Raw genomic sequence first — 16677 nt, 5'->3', positions numbered from 1 at the left:
TATATAATTATTTCTATATATTATAAATATTTCTTTAAGCATTTACATTATAAATATTCATTGAGTTGCATTTGTATTAAATTATAGTCTGAAAGCAATAAGGTAATAATTTTTAAATAGGTTATTGAAGACTGAGAAAAGTTTGTAATGCTACATTCTAAGAATTCTAACAATATTCAATAAAATAAAGTTAGATGTTCTAGGCAACTTGACGTTTAGTGAAACTGAAAATCAGTAAAGAATATAATAAACACAGTTAGTGAGAAAATATGTAATAATGATCCAGTTTCTTTCAAAGTCCTCCTGGAAAATATTAATTAATTCTGCATTTTCAAACCATACGTTACAGTAGTTACAGACAACAAGTTGTCAACAGCACCGAGGGCAAAAGCACTGAAGAACATTTATAAGGTATTTCTACTGCCTTCTTAGCGTGCCTTCGTGGTGTAGTGGTCTGCACGCTGGACCCGTATTCCAGAGGTCCGTGATTCGATTCTCGGCGAAGGCGTTGCTCATTTTCCATCTCACCTGCTTCCAGTTAACCTAATGTCTCTAAACTTTCATTAAAAGTAGTCGAACTCAAACAAAGAAAAAAATTGCACATTATTTCACAGATAATTTGTCAACAGCGTTAAACCTCCTATTAATAGGATTTACAAAATGGTCCAATTTTTTGCTACCATTCAATTTAAAATTCCAAGATGAAGTTTCTGGACATTATTTTTATCTAAAAAGGTGTGCAATTTCGAATAGATTATCTTTACCTGTGCTATAGTTCTCAACTATCAGTAAACTAAAACTAGGCAAGATTCTAATCTTGTTTTGAAGAAGGTTTTATAGAAAACACTATTCATTTCGAAGAATTCCGATAATGAAGATACTTCTTCTTAAGTAGCATGAGCATTCTTCTCTATAGTCGCTGCAGAAGCATATTTTGCTAAAAATTCAAGAAATATTCGAAATGAGTTGAATAAATATACTGCCATCTAGCCGACAAAATAAAAATTGAAACGAAATAACAAGTGGCGACACCTAAACTTCCTAAATAAATGATACGAATAATATTCAAAATCGGTAACATTTTCTTCAAAATCAATCATAACATAGGATTGGAAATTTGCCTTATTTTACTTTGAGTTCTGTCCTTCATCTCTTCTATATATAATCTAAAAGCTGCTATATGTGCGAAATTTCATAAAAATGTTTTATCTGAGTCATTCGGAATTTAAACAGTTATTTCAGAGAGTTGCAGCTAATCAACCAAATAGAAGACCTTTAATTCGCTTTCATGCTATAGCAATAAAACACCGAGAAATTTAAGAAAAACGATGTTTTGTGTGATTTGAATATAAGTGACTTCTAATATAAGACAAACGGGCACGTTTAAATTTGAATGGTTTTTAGAAGAATCAAATCATCTTATAAGATGGACACGGTTTTCATCTATTTATTGCAATTAATTGGCTGAAGAAAGCATAAATTAAAATCCCTAATTGACATTTTTTTGCGAACATTTACAGTATTTTAATCGACCTAATAAAATATATTGGCTTGGGAGCTACATAAAAAATTATATATTTGCATTAGACTTGATAGTAATAGACTAAATAAATATAGTGATTCAACAGGTTCTACAGTTTATTCTTAATAAATTAGTTGAAAGTTTTCCTATTCCTTGCCTGAAAAATTTCCCAACAATTCATAAACTGCGTTCAAAATTCAGTTCTAAATTACCTTAAATTGAAAATTAATACTACAGTCAAAAGTCTTTAATCCGGACGTCCATAATCCGGAATGATCTATAATCCAGACCTCAAAGCTACAAACTTTCTGCGTATGCGTAAACTCATAATGTGTTTACGCATGCGCATATGCATTTACGCATGCGCGTAATACCTTTACGCACGCGCATAATACGTTTATGCATGCGCGTTTAATGTATAACGGACGGTATAAGCTAATCTAAAATTATCTAATTATCTATTTCAGTTAATGTTGCAGATTACGTTGTTCCTTAATCTTCTAATTGGATCCGGCTTATTATTTTTTCCAGACTGTTAGAGCAACTTTATAAAAGTAAGCTTGAACTTTCGATTATGTCAAAAGGAATTTTCGATTCTGGAGCTGCCAAGGATCTACAAAGCGAAAGCATGTTTCGATGTCCATCAAACAAAAAGTAGAATTGCTGCAAAAAATGGATAAAGGCATATCCTTTGTTTCTCTAACCATTCCGAAATCTCTATCAATTTCCCGCTGCTCTGCGGGGGGGGGGGAGAAACGTCGCGGCGCGCAATGAACTGGAAGTTGATCTGGCAGCACTATCCTTATCTTCAGGGCAGATGTTTTTATTTTATTCGGCTTATAATTCCTTACTAAATGCAGTATTTCATCACGATGTACTTCGTCTTTGATACGATTTAAATCAAATTCCTCGTCATTATAAATATCACGAATTCACATCAAATAGTTTTCTGGTTGCAATTTTCTAATTTCGACTATGCTATGTGTAATGTATGTTTTAGGCATGCGCGTTGAAAGAAATGTTTAATAAAGTAAACAAATAAATGTTAAGCTTTTTTTTTTGTGAATTTTGAACCCTTTAAATCATAATTGCTCTTTATTTCATAAATTACATTTTCATATTTTTAATTTTATAATTTTTGCATGCCATCTTACCAGATTTAAACTGATGATCTATAATCCGGAAAAACCGATAATCTGGAATCGCCGAAGTCCCGACGAGTCCGGATTAAAGACTTTTTACTGTATTAAAGCCCTGACGAAAGTTTTCTCAATTACAGGAGAATTTATGAAAGCAGAAAGCATTAGAAGATAGTAATTCATTTTCTTTACTATAAAGACTTTTTGAAAAGTGTTAAACTTTTGTGTTTTTTTAACTATTTCTCTATATTATACCGGCGTAAGTTTGTACCTAATGAATACTTTTTTAATTTATCATTAACTTCTTTAAATTAGTTCAGAAAATTTCCTTTATTATTATTAGTCTGAGTAAAGAATTGCGCCCCTAAATTTTGTTTCTAATTTCTTTCCCTGTAAAGTATTGAATGCGTAAAAAAAAAAATTGCTTTATTTATTATCATCCAAAATACTATACTTAGATTTTCAGATTTTAAACATGTGATAATTATTTTAAGTTTTACTAAAATTTACGCTTAATTTGAACACTGTTCTATCTTCCCTTTAATACATTTCCCATACATGAGATTAATCAGAAAATTATCGAGTTTAGAGAGAATAAAAGTCTGAGTTAATTACAAACCATTCTTTGTAGAGTGAAAAGCCACAATGCTGATTGTAAGAAAACTATCAATTTGTTGGAAGGAGGCAGCATTTGTTTGAGACTGCATCAACCGGTTTGTGCTTTACAGTAATTATCTAAGGGAGCAACCAGGTTTTTGTTCGAAAATATTTGATTTTGGTAATTGTAATTCTATGATGCAGGTCGCCTTAGTCAGTGGTCTCAAATAAGCAATTTTACTGCCCGTGATTACATTTCCCATAAATTAATTACCATTATTTGGTAATTAATTTATGGGTAATGCAACGGAAAGTTATGATATATGATTTTGAGTCTCGTTTAAATATAATGATTTTGAGTCTCTTTTAAATCATTGTCATTAACATTACAAACAAATATGAGTAACTCCCCCAGACAATTTATAAATGGAGCAAATATAAATCTACAAACGTAAATTAATTTGTGCAATAACATGAATCTTGTTCAAAAACTTGAAGATACAGATTTGATTAACCTTTTCTTGTACATTTCTTACGAGCTTTTGCGAAGAGAATAATCGCTCAGGTTAAATACATTTATACGTGATCACAATTTTCCGCTGATTAAAATTAGTAAGTTTAAAAGAAGGAACCAGACGACCCGATGAACATTTACGACCCATGTTAAAGTTAGTTTCTAGCAAATCTAGCAAATTCAAATATTATCAGATGCCATGAGGTGTTGTAGCTGAAAACTGCAGTAAGAAGTAAAGAAGTTTTTAATTACTTTTTATATACAAATATGGTATTTCCTCATAGCGTTTACCAACTTTTAGTAGCAACAGATTACACCTAGACATTAGAAAATCACATAGAAAGCATGGTCATAAACTCTTTCCTGGCCCAGCAATAATAACATAAAACACAAGAAAAGAAGGACACAAACAGGCTGAAAAAACACCTTTATTTGGCTTAGTATAGCAGAAACCTGAATAGAGAAATAAGAATAAAAATAGGCAACGATTATCCAGAAAGTTTTCGAAACTATGACCCTGGATGCAGATCCTCCAACCGTCTTATGGTCCTAGACACATAATAAATAAAATCTCGCTGAGTTCAACGCTTTGGGCGCGTACTGGTCTGAAACCTTTGTGTTTGAGCCTTATGTCTAAAAGGACGTTTCACTTGTGGCTCACGTTAATATTTGGGTGGTAGGCTGCATTCGTGCAGCTTTTCCACTAAAGAGAACACCCCTCTCACGGGAGGGCATTATGAAGGTTACTATTAGTGGCTCGTCATTTTAATGACGTTACAGCCGTCTCCGAGAACCTCTGATCGTTATTATACGGTTCTTCCGAGATAGAGAAATTATGTTCTTGGACACATAATAAATAAAAGCTTGCATGAGTTCTACGTGCTAGGGACCCGTTTTATTCGAAGGGATTACCGCAAGTTTACTTCCCAGGGGCCGTCGTCTGGCCTGCTCCTCGTTTTAATGTACGGTGTGAATAGAGTCAGTGGCATAAGCTATAAGACTCGGCCGCGGATATGTCGAGCCCCCAGCCTCGTGGCTGCGCGCTTCTGACGGTCATAGTAAATACCACCTAGACTACACCTAGACTACACCGCAAATCCCTAATAAACAAGTAATTTTGCACAATGGAGTTGTAGTTATAGTCCTAGTTGTCCTAGTTGTCTTACACCCGGGATCAACGCAGGAAAGCCTGTGAAGTTACTGGCTCGGATCTGTATCTTGGCAGTCTCAACCACGGGGGCATTGAATCACGAGTTGAGCGGTTTCACTTGCCTGAGACGAAACTATGTAGGGTCAGTTTGGGTGGGCTGCATCTGTGTAAAAACAGTGTGGCTTCAGTGCTCCCGTGTATTACTGGTGGGTAGCATTTTCGACGACCAGTCAGATCTCCAGGCGTTCATGTTCTCCGTCACTCTGATCCCTAAGATTCGAGAGTGGTGGCCCCTTGCATTCAGGAATAGCAGTAGATTTAGGGAAACTTTAATGTCTGCCGTCTTGGAGTGGGGACCCCGTGACGGTAACACAATTATCTTTTTGGGGAATATTGACAGGTGTGCCCACACCCCGCCGAGTTAAAGTAGCAGGGTTATGAACATTTTTAGGTGCATTTAGGTTTAGGACAAACGACAAACTGTGAAAATATTTAGGTTTGCTTTGTTTTGTGTGATTATGGCAAAACCTAAAATAATATCTGCCTAAAAGAAGAGATGCTTTCGTGCAGAAGGTTTTAGGGAAAACTGGCTCGTATACACGTTAGACAGGGGGAGAGCCACGAAACCGCCTTTGTAGCCAGCCGTTCACAGGATTCGAACTTCGGACCGAACTACCAGAGTTCAGCGGCTTTACTGTTTTGCCGTTGGTGAGCGAAAATATTTAGCAAGCAGCTGCAAAACTAGTCTAAGGCTCCTGATGGTATCCTATTTTTCTAATGGACTCCTTATGAGCACGAAATAAAATAATTAAGAACAAAATGAATAACATAGTTTTCATAACTGCCAAATATACTCTTCGTTTGTCAGGTAATGTTATGGTATATAATATTTCAGCCATGTATGATTTGCTTCCTGATTTATATTTCAAACATAATATTAACTATATTCAGTAGAAATAAAGAGGTTTTCAAAAACCTGTATACATATTCAAATTTTTAAAGTATTATCTATGCGTTTTTATATATTAAACAAGCTTCGAAAAACTATAATAATGTTTATGGCAAATTTAGAGCACAGTTAAACGAAACGCTTACTCCTTTTCTCATTTTAAATTTAGATATTTAATATCTGTACTGAACTAAAGAATTATATTATTTTTTAAAGAAGTAAATGAAGTTGCTTTTTGCCTAAGATAAACAAAACAGTTTCACAAAAATTAGTTTAGGAAATTTTCATAGTGATGAAATGAACATTTCCACAAAAGAAATTTCTAGTCAAATGGAAAACGAATGCTTCCCGTTATTAAAATATATAAAAATATCTGATATCTATAATTTATCGAGATTACAGTCATTGTTATACCATAATTACCATAATTCATAATTAACAGAAGCCCTATAGGTAAACTAGAATTTGATCAAAGAACTGAATGCTTTTGATAACTTTTTATCAGAAAAAGCATCATTACATGTGATTTTTGACACAGTCCTCGTTCCTTCTTCAGATTCTTTAACATAATTTATTCTATGTTTTGGATCTATATGAATCTTTAATGATATTCCTTCCTACTTCATCATTTGCTTTCCCAAATGCCATAGAAAATAGAACAAAAATGTTATCAAAATTAATACCTTTGCTGACACTTAAAGAAGTATATCTGAGGGCCAAGAATAAAAGAGCATTTGAGATTGCCCATTACAGCCACGAATGGTCGTTCGCTATACACTGTCCTGATTGGTTTGGATCTCGTCTCATTCTTTGCTAATGTAATCAGGCATATCGAATTCGGAGTTCTTTCATGAAACAGAGTTCTTTAGTGGGAAGCAAATAGAGGTAATTACAAACGGAATGCCTTGAATCACTGATTCAAGACATGAAAGGGAAATCGTTGGAATGAACCGAAGGCATGAAGTAAACAGATTTTCCTTTGACAATTTAGTACTACTGGTATTGCTTTTTTTTTTTTTTTTTTTTTTTTTTTTTCTAGACTAGGTAAACAGAAGAAAGTGGAGAAAATCGGAATAGTTGGCCATTTTTCATGTCTTTTCATTCTAGTATTTCAAAGAAATAAATAGAACATTAGGTACATATAGCAGACATAGGAAAATGTCTTAAATTATGAGGCCTATTTTCTTTTTGCCAAACTGCATTACAGAAATCCACAATCTGATTGACATGATAACTAAGCGAAAATATCGACTACTTCAGCATCTTCAAGTATAGGTCAAAATCTAAATATGTGTGATCATCAAGTCTACTGGAATCAAAGGAAAATATGTATATTAAAAAGTTTCTTTTGTAAGACTTTTGTAAAGAGATTAGGAGAATTAGTTTCCCGGATAATGTTCTTTTACAGGCTTTTTTTTTTAAAACAAAACACGGTTGGTATGTTATTTACACTGATGGTATGTTATCGGTATTACTCTATTCTATAAAGCGTCTTAAGTGTCTGCAGCCATCCTTTTCTCTTCTTCCATATTTTTTGTAATATAAACTGATTGGTGCTCGTAAGATTAAACTGTTGATCTATAAGGAACACAACAAACACAAATAAATAAGCTGTAATCACCGAGAAAAATTTGCTCGAAAACGTACATTGACGTAGGTAGTACAGCAAAGTACGACAGTATTGTTGATTATTTCCTTAAAAATGCGGAGCAATGATTGTACCATAAGAATCACAGATCGGCTCTTATTAATGGTGAACATATCTCATAATTTACTCAAGTGACAGTCTCACTTGTTTTCAGAGGGGAGAAAGGTATAACCGTTTAGGATCCATCACAAAATGCATAAATGTAATGTAGTTAATATAACTTACTCAAGGCGACTACAAAATAGGAAGCGTGGTTTGAAACAAATTGCAGAATTTCACAACAGGGGATAACCCTGCTCTCTTTGTAATGTAAAAGATTAAAAAATATACTATTGGCTTATATACTATAACATGACAAAATATAATATACTAAATATACTATAACATGCCTAATATGCTATAATATGACAAAAAAAAATAAATTATCAGATTTAGATTCATTACACTTTACACATTTATCAGATTTAGATTCACACACATTTTGGTACGCAAGTTAAGCGAATAAACTTATATCTCCTTCTGATTCGTTGAAAGTAAAGAATTCAGCGTCTCGTATGATGACTGCTGCTCTTCCTCGATGGGGCTAAACTCCATGCGTTGTAACCGTGACTTCTATGTAGTGTCTCAATTATAATGTGATCATTAGATAAATATATCTAAAAGGCAACAGATGTTGATTAGATAAATATATCTAAAAGGGAACAGATGTTGTAAATACAGCCAGGAAAAAAGCAGATGGCCGCTAATAAACATTGTTGGACACTGCATGTCACTTACAGTCTTGCATCGTTATCTGCCTAGGTTTAGGCTTGAAAATAAAAAAAAACTGTCCTCTCAGCGCCTCAAAAATTTAGTGGTGGATATGTTGGTATGGCGACGCAAGATGAAATTTCTTGTTGTCGAAACGGCCCGCTCGACGTGCATGCGGCTATTATGATACTTCTTAATAAAATTTCAGCTGGAAAGATGATGCCATGAAAATCATTTCGCCACTCGTAACATTCGAGCCATCTATTGAAGCGTAGATGTCGCCTGACACATACAGTCACTAGTAGCCCGAGGATTATGCGCGTTGCGAAAATAGGTCAGTGCTGCAAGCAATGTCGAATTACACGTGAGGATGCTGATACTGCGCAGCAAATTGTAATTTTTGAACTAAAGTTTTGGGAGTGGTCGTATGATCCATAACAGACATACTCAGAAGAGTGCTTAACCAGACAAGTTTATTGTAACTTTTTTCACTATTTTAGATGCTCATGATTTTCCATGGTGAGCATCTGAATTGGCTCCCTTCGAAAATTAGAAATTGCTGGCTTAATCCAAACATTAGCATTAAATTCTACAAATTAGTTAAATATTTTTGAATCGTCACGTCGTCGATGATCAGGAGAAGAATTAACAATCAAGCGTATATTTAGGCAAGTCCGGCAGCATCGTTGGCAGACTTCGTTATTTCTTGGTCCACAGAATCCATACTGGCATCAATCAGTCTGTAATTCATTCAACTGTACTAATTTCGTACAGTATTAGTCAGCTATTTCGACAATTCAAAATTTTATTGACGATGAATAAGTGGACCCATTCTTGCATAAAAGCGGCGAGAAGTAGTAGAACATATACTTAATTAGCTGCTGTTACGTAATCCTTAGTGTGGTCTTTTATAATTCTTTAAAAGGCATTATTGATCATTGATCATTATTGACACACACACTGATCATTATTGAAACATTATGCACATTGATCTATGAATCGTTTGCATGATATGCATGATTTGCACGTGCTGACCTAACTCTTAACCACTTAGTTATCCTCCCATGATTACAGTTTTGGGTCAACTGTATGCATTCTCCTTGCTCGTTTGATTTGGTTAGCCAGCAGCGCATTAAATATTATATTAATTCATTAGATTGTTAGAAAAACATGAACAAATATTATTTTTATTTATGTGGAAGGCCCCAATACTCCAATAAAAAAGCAAGGAATTAAATTAATGTGCCGCGATAATTCAATTAAAATGACAACAAAAATTAATTTTTACTTACTCACTCAACGCATAATGACATAATAATATAATAGAAGTTCTCAATAAAAAGGGAATCTCCCTCACGAGGAGAATTTCATTGTTTCAGGGGAGGTAATAGAATCAGCCTTTATTTGCTTTTTAAGTATTTAATTTTATTTTATGAATGTAAAAAATTACTTTTATTTAAGCTTTGATATTTATTAGCATTTTCTATAATTTTTCTTGTTTATTATAAAATGCATTACATATAACCTAAATTTAAATAAATGAATATGTATTTATGAGTTTTGAAAAGGGGGGAGAGATCAATTAGCAATAGGGAAAGGGGTTCGCAGGCAAAAGGTTTGAGAACCACTGTGATACGATAAGAAGCGTCTCGTGAAAAACTGCTTATTATTAGAATTTGATGTATTTATATGGCCGTATTAACACTAATTCTGAATTACAATTTCTAATATTATGGTACATAGATCCATAATATAGTTCTACACAGTGTAATCAATAAGTCAGTATCGAAACACTTGCAAACACCTTAGAATAAACCTTCCTTATCAACGGAGATAATGAAGTTACGAAGTCCCCAATCGAATTTCATTCTCAATATTATTAATCTTTATCAGCCGTAAAAGCAAAGAATGAAAAAGATGCAATGTACTAGAAGAATAATCACTGTTCATCTGCACAGTTAAATAGAATGGAATAGCTAATACTACCTTCACACTTGAGATCCATTACCAGCAGAGAAAATCGCGGATCTTCGATTTCATCCTTACTTGAAAGTCTTTAGCAGAGACAATTCATGGGCATAACCGCTGGCAGTATACCTGTAGTTAATCGCTCCCATTGTGTGACACTGATTCCGATGAAGTAATCAGAGCTCAAATGTGAGGATTCTTATCACATCTATAAAAATGTCATACTTACATGTGAAGAATATCTGATGTTTTATGGGAGTAATTTAGAACTCCATTATATAATTGATGGAAAAAAATTGCATTACTTATGGAAGTAATTACCTTAGAACTGAATAAAATTCAGTAAATTTTTGATTTAATTAGCTTATACGGGTCATAAGGAAAAATGTATAACATCGAAAGCTCGTAAGTGGTAGGAGCATAGCATGTCAGAAAAAACATGATAGTAAATTCACATAGTTTGCGAGTTGAAAATGATGAATATAAAATAATGAATCTGATCCGTTTTATATTCCCGAGGACATTTTCGTTCTCGATGACATTTTTTAAATGCTTAATGTTGCGAAAAATCAACAGTTCTGAAAATCTTAAGGGATCACTGCGTTAATTAAAGAATACGACTCGACTATGAATTATTTAATGATAGAGAATGAATGCCTCGAGTATGAACTGTGAGAAATCCAATACTTGAACTTAAAACAAAACTTAAAATGCCTTCATTTTTATTAAAATAATATTTTAAATTTTAACTGCTTGATTATTCAGCATGAATTGAAAATTTTTAATATTCTACATTTCAACATTTTTTTATAGATGAATTATTTATTTCGAGTTTACCATTTAATGAATAATCACTTATATTTTTATAAATTATTTACATATGTAATTTATAATACTTCATACATATTATTTGTTTTATGCGCACATTTTCCCGAAAATGTATAGAAGTTTGGAAGAATATAGAACTGTAATAACGTTTTTCATGTTATTTATTTTCATCTTCTTGTTAAAATGACTTAATAATAATCATATTCTAGAGAAAGCGAATTTTGAATCAAAGTAAATATTTATTTGAATTTTAACACTTACTCGAGTCAAATTCTCTGGAAGCTTCAAATTTAGAAAGAATCGTGCAATATTCTGAACTATACGAGATGAATAAAGTAGAAATAAAAAGGATTATAGATATATTAATATTAGTTATTTTTCTCGCAATTGATAAGTAGTCTATGTAATTTAACCAATTTTTATAATCTGAACCTTTATTATAACTTCTCTTTTCTGTTCTTCCTCACCAAGATCAAAATTAGATTGAAGAGCATATCAGGCTAGGGTTTGAAAGTTTCAGACAGAAAGATTCCAGCAGCGGCGCTTTCAGCTTTATTTTCTACCGCCTAGATCTACTTGTTAATATTCTGATATTAGCCATTTTACTAGCTAACGTGAAAGCATACATTATAGCCAGCTTAGTTAGGCCATATTTGTATAATCCACGGTTCTGATGCTTTTAATTTGCAAATTCAGCATTATATTATTTTTAAATACTCGCAAGTAGTGGAGGGGTCTTTGTATGCACAAGTGGTGCCTTCTATTTATATTCAAACTTAAAAAGGTTTAAAAATCTTCGCAGGGCTTTTTGTATTCACATCAGAAGGATCGATAACCGCTTTTCAATCTACTAGGTCATTTCAGTTAATATTACACAATTAAGACCCCATAAATTGCTGGAAATTAACTGTTAAAATTAGGAGAGCAGAAGGAAAAATTTCAAAATAGTTCTTTATATTTCTCTTTATTGGTAATAGATATGGCAATTCAGTACTGGATTTGGAGAAAAACAAATCCGACAATTAGCGCCTTCAGTATTTGATCATAGCGATTGTATGTATCTAATATTGTGACAGAGATGGAAATGTCTCTGTTAACACAGAAGTTTATGTTTGAATTTTGTGTAAACTTGAAAGAGGTATTACATCACGTGAAGACTTATTTAATGGGCTTTTATGAAGATCTTAAAAGCGTGGGGTACGCATATGCTGTGAAAGCATTTAACCGAAATGGCAACTCCGTGTAAATAACTCTCTCTCAGATTATGAAATAAAAACCAACAAGACTGTAGTGCTGAATGAAGCTTCATGACACAGTGTGTTTCATGAGTTAAATAGTTTTAGTAAATAAGAGGGATGAGAAATTGTGAGAGGAGAGTCTGATAAAATTACGTAATTAAAGTGATCACTTCAACAGGACACCATCAAGATATTCTGATTTTCAATAATGCTGTTTGGTATCATAGCTGGTAATATGAAGCAAAAACTTCATATTTGGCAAATTCCAGCCGTCTTCATGGCCTCGATCATTACAATAGCAATCAATTAATCTATTCACTTAACCAAAAAAAAAATGTTGAAAGAACGTCTTGAAAGTCCAGGATTCTTTGTCTAAAAGTTATTTAAAAAGCTACATCACCAAATCTTCTGCTATTTATTCAATGCAGCTAGTTTATTGCTATTGTTGCGTGCGAACGTGTTCGTAATAGACCGAATGCACACAGAAGAGATAATAGCATGATAAAATTTATTTTTAGCAAAAGGAAAACTTTTGCAGCTCTAGAACGTTTTAAAAAACACTCATGCAGCGCTTATTAGTATCACTGAGCACAATCAGTAGTTACACTTAAAATACTAAGAACGTTAAACGCAACGCTATGCAAAGCGCATCCAAAAGGCGAAGCTCTCACAGATATTTCAATATTCCGAAGTCACTCGGAACTAAAAACTCAGAAACTGATTCTTTCGCCGGCCTTATACACCTTTCACCAGCCGCCAAGAAATCTGTAGTACTTTGGTTAGAATTATATATTGTAATATATCAAATTTATTCAATTACAATGCCCGTTACAATTATACAGGGACCAGACCAAAATGCCGTTAAATAGTCGCCAAGTTTGGCTACTTTTGGAATTTTTTTTCAAAATTGAGCTACAAGAATTAGTCGCCAAAACCACTGGCAGCTTGGCGATATTAGCGATACACTCATGTCCTAAATGTTAAATAGATTATGCCTGTATTCTTATTTTTTCGGCAAAGCGTCTTCTCTTTCAAGTACGTTTTGTTACATTACGCAAAACGTACTATAATTTCCCTAAAATTATTTACATATGTACAAAACTCGTAACAATATGTTATATTAACTCGATATCTGCTTTATTTAAGAAAATATTCTGCTTTGTTTAAGAAATTATAAGTATAAAAATATAAAAATAACTTTATATTTGAACAAAGGACTAAAGTTCTTGCTTTAAATTAATAATTGAGACATTTTGAGCAATAAAAGTTTTCGAAAAGAGATTCTTATTCTGAATACAAGAATCCAATACTTCGTCTTGCAGAAAAAAAAAATTAAAAGCAAACATTTTAATTACTGCGAGTTTTAAAAGCTTTCCCTTGCAACAAGGGCATTAAAAATGAAATATTTTATACTAAATATTGTGTATTATTCCCTATGGTAATATCAGTATTCGCAGATATGATATACACATTTTATTTTGCTTAATTTATTAACGGAATTTGAATTAATGTGTTAAATATACTGCACCATGCTTAAAAAGTAAAGCATTAATCAAAAGTCACAGCTCTTTTTGATTTTGTAAAAACTGTAGAAGTTCCAGTTTACCTTATTTGGAAGCTACTCTTTTTCTAACCACTTGAGATTAGTAACTTCTCCTAAATCCCTCTGGAAACATTCATTTAAGGAATTGCGTTTGGCTAGGAACTTACTGAAACTTTTGTTTTGTAAAAATGCGAACAGTTTCCAGATAAAATTAAGTAAGAAAAGGAAAGAATAAGACTTCTTTCATCCATCATATATTACTGAATTTTATAGGAAATGTTCTTCTAAAGCATTATCTGATCATCAAGAGAAGAATGCGTATTATCACCAAAGGAATGGATACTCATTCTAGGTTTCATAAATTTACCTTTAGATTTTCTAGACGATTAATGCTTAAAGTTTATTGAAGATGGTAACAAGATTAAGGCATAATTAAAAGTTTTTGAAGGAAAGCGCATAATTTAGAAAAAATTTATCTGACACTGGTACGCTAAACGTTGTAAGATACATTTTATCTAACACATTGATTTTTTTATGTTAACATATTCTTGTACCTTCTATTCATTCATCAGCCATCACCAGAAAAATGGAGCTGAGTTTAAATATGTAGAGAATTTGTATTTTCGAACGAAAGCCATGGCAACTCTCCAAAAAGCTATTTGTTGCCTAATATGTCCATTTACGTACTGATATAAATTCTGGTGAAAGATATGAGGTTGCGATAGTTCTGGAAACTACTTTTAAGTCCTACTACCTTATTAGCTCTACCAGAGAAATCAGCGAAACATCGCTACGTCTGGACTAGTATGGAAAGATTTGGGAGGTTTTAAAAAATTGTTTTATTCAATCTGAACTTGTAACATACTGCTACGAGCATACTCATGACGATGTAAATTAGTAAATTAAACAATAACAGTCAAATAAATTTAAGCGTTAATAAAGTAGTCAAAGACTACAAAGTAAACTAATTAACCTAGAAGCAGGTTCAAGTAATTTTACCGGAGTATAAGTTTCAAGTTTCGGCTGAGAAAGCAACCAAAAGTGGGATTAATTGCTTTTAGATGGCGGAATTTCAACAGCGCGGTGCAAGTGCCAGAAAACTATCTCTCTACTTCTAAGATTCAAAACATTTAACTTATATACTATAAAACCTAATTTTATTCTGATGAGAAATATGGAAAGAAGTTGCAGTATAGATCAAAATCACAAGAACTAGTTAGTTTAACATGGGCAATTTATTGGGGATTTTAAACTCTGAAGCGTCTACAGCTAAAAGCTGCTATAGCTGCAACTGTGTTGGTTGGCATTATTAAGAACAGGTACTTGCTTTCTTATCGATTATGCCTTTTTTCGGAAATTTGTGTCCAGAAAATTACCACCCACTACGGCCGCTTTCCTCACTGTTTTCGAAATATTCGCGAAATGATGACAGAGAGAACACTTTGCTTTAATGGCTGTACACTTTTCAAAAGATTAAATGAACACGGCGTCGTCTAACAATTTTAATAAGAACTGACATTGGGAATGGAACAACGGTGACGTGGACCTAAGATGGGTGGCGTAATTTCAAAAAAAAGAATTAACCTAGAAATATTAGTAGTTCTTTTGAGTGAAACCGATATATATGTACATATATACCAAGTATTCAAAAACATTCGTGCCATAGTTTTGCGTGAGAAATAGTGACCCAATACATTTGCATAAAATACTTTCTTTTCTTTTCACCATCGAGCTGTTCCGTCGATGGTGAAAAGAAAAGAAAGTATTTTATGCAAATATATTTTATTCAGTTAAATAATCTCCTTCAGCTGTAGAGTCATTAGGTTAGTTGGAAGCAGAAAAGATGAAAAATAGCAAACGCCTTCGCCGGGAATCAAACCACGGACCTCTGGAATATCGGCCCAGCGTGCTACCGTTACACCACGAAGGCACGCTAGGGAAGTGGGAGAAATACCTTATACAGCTTTAAGTGCATATTCCAAAGTACTTACAAGCTTATAAATTCCACGTCTGTGAAAGGTCTTAACTTTAGGGGCAAAATATTGTTCTCTGGCCTTCGTGATCTTATCTCGGAACTGATCAGCTTCTTAGTCGCTTACGCCGTATGAGTTCTGGTGCTTCTCTTGAAGAATGATCACTCTTTTCTTGTAAGTATTTTATGCAAATATATTTTATTCAGTTAAATAATCTCCTTCAGCTGTAGAGTCATTAGGTTAGTTGGAAGCAGAAAAGATGAAAAATAGCAAACGCCTTCGCCGGGAATCAAACCACGGACCTCTGGAATATCGGCCCAGCGTGCTACCGTTACACCACGAAGGGACGCTAGGGAAGTGGGAGAAATACCTTATACAGCTTTAAGTGCATATTCCAAAGTACTTACAAGCTTATAAATTCCACGTCTGTGAAAGGTCTTAACTTTAGGGGCAAAATATTGTTCTCTGGCCTTCGTGATCTTATCTCGGAACTGATCAGCTTCTTAGTCGCTTACGCCGTATGAGTTCTGGTGCTTCTCTTGAAGAATGATCACTCTTTTCTTGTAAGTATTTTATGCAAATATATTTTATTCAGTTAAATAATCTCCTTCAGCTGTAGAGTCATTAGGTTAGTTGGAAGCAGAAAAGATGAAAAATAGCAAACGCCTTCGCCGGGAATCAAACCACGGACCTCTGGAATATCGGCCCAGCGTGCTACCGTTACACCACGAAGGGACGCTAGGGAAGTGGGAGAAATACCTTATACAGCTTTAAGTGCATATTCCAAAGTACTTACAAGCTTATAAATTCCACGTCTGTGAAAGGTCTTAACTTTAGGGGCAAAATATTGTTCTCTGG

The sequence above is a fragment of the Stegodyphus dumicola genome, chromosome 7 (assembly GCF_044657685.1).
Source record: "Stegodyphus dumicola isolate Sdum_Otavi_A_Nest chromosome 7, ASM4465768v1".
NCBI lineage: Eukaryota > Metazoa > Arthropoda > Arachnida > Araneae > Eresidae > Stegodyphus > Stegodyphus dumicola.
This window is presented reverse-complemented; position numbering follows the sequence as displayed.